We start from the raw sequence: 7,016 nt of genomic DNA, 5'->3' as shown, positions 1-7,016 counted from the left end.
AACAATTGATGTGTACCATCTTCAAAGACATGTTGCATAAGTGGATTAAAGTATTTGTTGATGACCTATGTGTCCATACCAGTTGGAAAGAGCACTTGGCCAAACTTTGCATTGTCTTTGTAAGATGTTGATAGTATCAGCTTTACCTAAATCCACTAAAATGTCAATTCTATATCAAGTATGGCATTATTCTAGGACATGTTGTGTCCAAGAATGGCATTGCCCCACTGATATAGCCAAGATCAAGGTTATTATATGGAGCTTCCACTTCTCCCACTAATTCGAAGGGTATTCAATGCTGTCTGAGTATAATGGCTTTTATCGCCCCTTTGTTCTAAATTATGTTGCTTTTTCTAGGCCACTTTATAAGCTTTTGGTTGTGTGGGAATGGACTATTGAATGCCTGGACACCTATGAACTCTTGAAGAAGTATCTTGTGTCTGCACCCATTTTACCAACCCCGGATTGGGCAATCCCATTCCATGTTGATATTGATGCATCCAAAATTTCCATTAGAACTATTTTGTACCAACGTGGTGATTATAACATGGACTTTCTAGTGATCTTTTCAAATAGGCAACTCACTAAGAATAAAATGAATTACACCATTGAAAAAGAAATTTTAGCAATGGTTTATGCAATTAATAAGTTTTGATATTATTTGCTTGCCACTCTCTTCATGTTTTTTGTTGATCATCTAGCTCTACTTTATCTTATGAACAAGCCATGTGCTAGAAGTAGAATTTCTCGGTGGTTGATACTTTTGCTTGAGTTTGATTTCTCTATGGTTGTGTGGGAAGGAATGTAGTATTACATGGCTAATCACATGTCTTGATTGACCAGTGGAGAAAAGGCAATAAGCATTAATTATAATTTATCTGATGCCCATTTTTTTCTACTTCAATAAGAAGCCCAATTATTCAAGGTTGATCTCACACCCCATTAGGCAAATGATATTGTTGCTATTTTAGAGAATGGAATTCTTGAACATCCAATTGATAAGGCTCATCTCACTTGCTTGTTGATTAAGACCTGGCTGACCCTACGAGATAATTGCTAGCCAACTCTATCGACTAGGGTAGGATGGTCTTCCTTGATGATTTGTCTGTGAACATGACATGGAGTGTGTGCTTCAAGAATCCCATGGAGGCATTGCTGATGGAAGTTTTTGTCAGGCTATAGTATGTAAGGTTTTAGAAGCCTAGTTGTGGTGGCCCACCTTGTTCAAGGATGTGATCCATTTTGTTAAGCATTGTGATGAGTGCTAGTGCACCAAACTTCCTATTCGCAAGGACAAGATGGAGCTATCACTATCATTGCTAGAAAAGCTTTTGAAAAATGGGGGATTGCCTTTGTAACCTAGTATATTCACAAGCATGCTACATCATAGCGACATTTGAATGCATGACTAAATGGGGTGAGGCACTTCTAATTATCCACTGCAAGTCATCTCTATAATAATCACAAGCTAAGGGCCAAGTTGAGTTCACCAACAAGATTTTTCTTAGATCTTTTGACCAAGACTATTTCAAATGCTTTGCACTCTAATTGGGATGCCAAGCTTATAGTTTCCCTTTGGGCTTACCATAGAACTTTCAAGACTACAACTAGCCAGACTCCATTTTGACTCACCTATGACATTGATGCTATTATGTCATATGAGTTTCTAATTTCCAATCTTCGCATTGTAGTCCAAGAGCTTGGGGAAGGCACTAGCGCTTGGACCAACCATCTTGTGGAGTTGGAATGTCTCACTGAAACTTGCCTTTTGGCCCGCACATGTCCTCCTTGCTAAAAAGGCCTGACATAATGCATCATTTGATAGATATATGCGACAACATTCCTTTGATAAAGGTGACCTAGTGCTCTTGTATTCTCTTAAAGACCATAAGAAAAAATCAAAACTTCAAGGCCTAGGACCATATCACATTCATCAAATCAGCAAGATAGGAAATGTCAAGCTTGAGACCATGGAGGAGGAAGGCATTGCACACTTCAATGATAGTTTTATTAAGAAGTATTAACCCCCCAGGACATCACTTACACGAACACCCCATGCATCCTCTTGCTGCTCTAACATAAAGCACATATGAACACACTCCGCTCTTATATATTTCAAGCATTCCAAGATATTTTGTGTTTCCTTACCAATCTCACCCCAAAGATTCAATCGTCTAGCCTACAACTTGGGTTTCCTCACATACTCCACGTAGGTCATATGTTTGGCAATCAATTGCTATGCATCCAATTTACCATGTGATATGCATAATGCAATTGTGGATGACACACCTCGTGCTCAAGAATTTTATGATAAAAAAACTAGCAATGTGAGGTGCAAAGACAAATGATTTCCAAGCTACTCATAATTACGACGTTGCTAGAGACTAGCATTGAGTTTCCTCGTGCGACTAGTCTCTCTTAAATTTAAATGGTAATCGGCATGTATGCTATGCATAATCAAATGAATCAGAATTATTTTCAGCGCACCACTCACTTTTATAACCCCTCTTTCCTCTTACTATTTAGGTTTTGCATTCATTGAATAGGTGGTGTTTATTTTTGTGTAGTTTTTCATGCAAAAACCGATAAAAACCATACTCTTGCATAGAAACAAGACTCAACTAAGGCTTATCCCTCATGCTCCAGTCTTGTTTTCTTAATTTTTTAGATGCAAAAACCTTATTTTTTTCATTTTTCCTATTTTCTCTCATTTATGTATACATAAAAATGTGGTATTTTCTTATTTATGTTTCTTGAATGATCATATTGACTGAAAAAATGGCTATTATCAGTTTTTTATTCCATATGAACTTCATTCCACAACCCAAAACGAAAGAAATCCTCATTTTCCCTCTTTAAAGACGTATTTTGGGTTTTTAATTATTTATTATGACCATGTATGACTAGGGGTTCTGCATTTTATCATGTGCAGCCCTCAAACATACTTCAAACATGATTCATATAGATTTTCGTTCCATGCGCATATCATTAAGTCATCAACCCCATAAAAAATAATAAAATTTTATTTGTTAAAAAATGAGCGTACCCCTTATTTGTGTGTTGCATGTTATTATAAATAGTTTTGGATAGCCAACAAACCTGCATCAATTCCCTAATAGTGTTGGACATCGCCTCTCAGCATCATCTTGGCCTTACAACAATACAAGCATTTTTATCCCCTTTCCTTCTTGATTCTTTGTGTGTGATCAACCTCTTGGAGGAGAGAGATGGAAAGAGAAAGACTCGGATTGGATCTCTCTGATCAAGTAGCCATTTCACGAACAGGAGGTGGTATGGCCTTTATCACTGCTCCATAGTCTCTTAGCAGCCGGACAATGCATGTTTCTCACAATCGTCGCCATATGGGGGGCGGCAGCATCTCGCCATGCCATTTCAAAAATGGTGCTCCCCCCCACCAAATCACGAAAATTTTTTAAAGGGGCCAAAGGCCCCCCCAAATGGCCCATGCCCAAGTTTTAAAATTCTTGGCCCTTTTGGTCTTTCTCGGCCTCACATTTCTCCTGTTCAAATGCTCGTTTTTAGTTTTGAAATTTTTGCATGATCGACTCGACATCTCAAACGACCAAGAACCTATCTATCTTCAATTCAATAGTCGAAAATATTATCAAAAATATGCAACCACTGCACATTCAAAGTTTTGCATTTTTGTCTTCCTTGGTCTTTAAAATTGTCATTCCGCTTTCATCGTCTTTAAATTCCCACAAAAAAATTGCATTAATTTTCTTCTTTTCCACACTTTACCAGGCCTTAAAAACTTCTCTCATTGGCCACCACGGGATAGGGCGACTCAGCTCGTCGAATCCCAAGAACTGATCTGCACAAACAACAACCAAGGTAAGCATCAAGCTGCCACAAAAAATATACTCAACAAAGCAAAAGAATAACTCTCACCCTAACCCTTGATAGAATCGAGGTATGAAAATCCACAAGGGATAGGCCTAGCATAATTTGACAAAAATCCGGAGTGAGTCGTTAACCAATTGCTCTAACATGGAGATTGGCTAAAAATCCTATCAAAGAGGTCATCCTAGTGGTGGTCTGAACTACCTACCTAACTTAGGACAACTGAACCAGGACCTCCTACTAGTCAAGGACTCCTATAGCATAGTCATCATGTTTTTCTTGTAGCACATTTTCTTCCAAGGTTTCCATACTTGGGCATGTAAAAAGGAGGGAGTAGAGTGACCCAAGGAGAACAGTGCATTGGCCTCAGGTGTCCTAACTTGGTACCCAAGAACCTACCAAGCTCTCGCGAGGTGACACAATCATTTTCTTTCGCTCACTTTTATTCTCGCTCCAACCTTCCTTTCCTTTCCTTTTCGACTAGGTGCTATCCCTAGGAAGACAAGACATCGGCCCCGGGTCCTAACTCGTCCCCAAGAACCTACCAAGCCTCCATAAGGTGATAATCAACTACTTGTAGGAATTTTCTTCCTTTTTTCTTTTCCTTTTCTTATTAAGGGGTTGCACACCTTTGCAATTTTTATTTTGAGATATATTTAGAACTTGCTCTTCTTTATACTTTGGCAGGCTTCTCTAACTACCTCACACTAGCAAGGACTCTTAGGACAGCTTCCTAGCAAGCATGAAGGATAGGGTCACAAGGGCTACCCTCTATCACACAGGTCTTTAATGCATGACAATGTCCGAACAGGAGGTAGAAAACTACTCAAATCTCCCCTAGATATACCTAACCAAACCCTAGGACTTCATGCCTTGATTGCATGTCCCACAAACAAAAAGAAAATAGCCAATGACATACATGTATGACATTATTAGCTTAAGGGAAAAACTCAGAAAAGGTGACAATACCACCTGGAATGGCCACAAGAAGCTCCCACACAGCAAAGGCTCCCTCCAGACACTTCGTCCAACCTATCTAATGTAATCACTAAAACAACAAACCATTAAACGTACGTACACCAAATAGACATATGGCGCTCTTGGCCTAAAGAGATATAACAATTCACAAAAGAAACGGCCCCCTTGGCCTTATGACATGAAACATAAGAACATAACAGAAATGGCTCTCTTGGCAAAAAAAAACCCGCAAATCCTTTTGCTCTAGCCAAATATGGTCTAGTTGGCATGGAGATTGATCTTATCAAACTAACCAAGCTAAACCAAAGTCACAAGTCCTTGCAAGTCTTCCTACTGATATAACCTCAGTATGGGATATTCCTCTTTGTGTGCTATTAGCTGAACAAATGACCTCCTTAGGCTCAAGTGTCTTATCCTCCAATTAGAGTGGTTGTTCCAACTTTCCAAAGGCTTCTCCTATAGAGAGATCCCTATTTGGATTTTTGGATGTATCATTGTTGCTCATTTAACCCTTCCCTATTTGGATTTTTGGATGTATCATTGTTGCTACCCAAATTAGGTAGGGATTCAATCCTAGGCCCATCACAATTATGCATCCCAAAGCAATGCATATTGCTAGATATATCGTTATAGCCTTTAGTCTCATCCACTTGGGAATTAACCATAGTATGTCCACCTGGAACTCTTTGCTCGTCATCCAACACACTAGCCACACTTTTAGAGATTTTGGGCCTCCAAACCCATCTCTTTCTAATCTTTGCATGGCTTGATTGGCTCCCACTGCTCCCTCTATTTTGATATTTTTTCATGGTGATCGATCCATCTTGGCTCACTTTCTATCTATCATTTTCCCTAAATTGGATCCTTTTACTGGATCCACCTCTAGCTGGGTCTTCACCATTGCAAACCCCATGTTCCCTTTTTCCCTGGTTATTAATGGTTGAGACAGCCTTCACACGATAGCACATATCAGCTATGTTGTGGGGAATCATCTCATTGACATGATTTTGTTTCAAACTTAGACCACTTATGGGTTTCTTAACCACTCCTCTTCCCTTATTTAGGTCTACACCCATTCCCATCTAGCTCATGACTCTAGAACATGGGATTTCCTACACTAGGATGCCAAGGTTCCTGGGCCTCAAGGTCTTTGTAGTTAATTCCAGGATTCTCCCTAGTATACCTGTCATTTTCACCTCTAACATAACTAACATTTAGCAAATTTTGCCAATCCTTATGGATTTCAAGGGTGTGTGGAAAACTCCAATAGTTCTCCCAACACCTCTGAATGCATATTTCATAATCTGTGGCTTGAATATTTGTCTCCTTCAATGACTTAGGGTTTCTCATCCTAACTTGGAACTGTGTATTTTTTTCCAAGCCGCTAAAAAAGAGTTCACTAAGCACATCTTCTAGTAATTGACTAACTTTCCTTGGCCAAAGCTTCAGAATTTCATCAAAGGCTCTCGTGTACTCTTGACAGAGGTATACAATGCTTGCCGAGTCTGCATAAGGTGTCCCAAGACCTGACTCATGCGAACCTTCTTCTCATATTCATCCAAAAATCTATCACATAACTCCTTGAATGATTTGATTGGCCCTCTTGGGAAGCTCCAATACCATTTCCTAGCCTCTCCCTTTAGGGTATTCAAGAGCACAAGCATCGGATGTAGATCGTCAAACCCACTTGCAAGGCAAGTTAGGTCATACTCTTTCAAGTGTAGCATCGAATCCTCATCTATTAGCCCATTAAACACTGGGAGATCCCTATAAGGAGAAGTGCATATCCTCATCTTTGGGATCAACACAGGGTCATCAAAATCTTCATATTCATCCTGAAATAATACCCACGTGTCAGGGACGCTAATCTCTTTTGTTTTCACCTTTATCAGTATAGAAGAGTCACTAATTCCCTATGCTTCCCTTTCTTCCAACTCACAGAGTGGTCTAGGAAGCCCTATGGCTTTCAATGTATCACGTTCCTTTCTCAAAGGATCTTCCATACCTTGCCCATCCAAAGGCCATTCCCTAGTGGATTTATGCAAGCCCTTGTCCCTTCATTTAAAACTGATATATCAATATTATTTAAAGCTTATAGGTCAGCCCTTTTGAGAAAAGGCTTCCCCTTAACAACTAAGGCCTCCAACGTCCTTGTGAGGTCTAATATTTTAGCA

The 7,016-nt window shown here is 39.5% G+C and overlaps 1 long non-coding RNA gene across 1 annotated transcript; it reads right to left on the bottom strand.

Annotated features, from left to right (window-relative positions):
* Positions 1-3,051: 3,051 nt before the first annotated feature.
* Positions 3,052-6,419, bottom strand: LOC148026050 (uncharacterized). The gene is made up of 3 exons (XR_015693028.1): positions 4,837-6,419; positions 3,763-3,835; positions 3,052-3,521 (listed from the first exon to the last, which is right to left on the bottom strand). It is a non-coding gene; the product is annotated as an uncharacterized LOC148026050 (long non-coding RNA).
* Positions 6,420-7,016: the final 597 nt, after the last annotated feature.

Source organism: Lygodium microphyllum, chromosome 14, assembly GCF_053477565.2.
Source record: "Lygodium microphyllum isolate KBCC chromosome 14, Lygodium_microphyllum_v1.1.10, whole genome shotgun sequence".
Classification (NCBI taxonomy): Eukaryota; Viridiplantae; Streptophyta; class Polypodiopsida; order Schizaeales; family Lygodiaceae; genus Lygodium; species Lygodium microphyllum.
The sequence above is the reverse complement of the archived record's forward strand: the minus strand, read 5'-3'. Positions and strand labels throughout refer to the sequence as shown.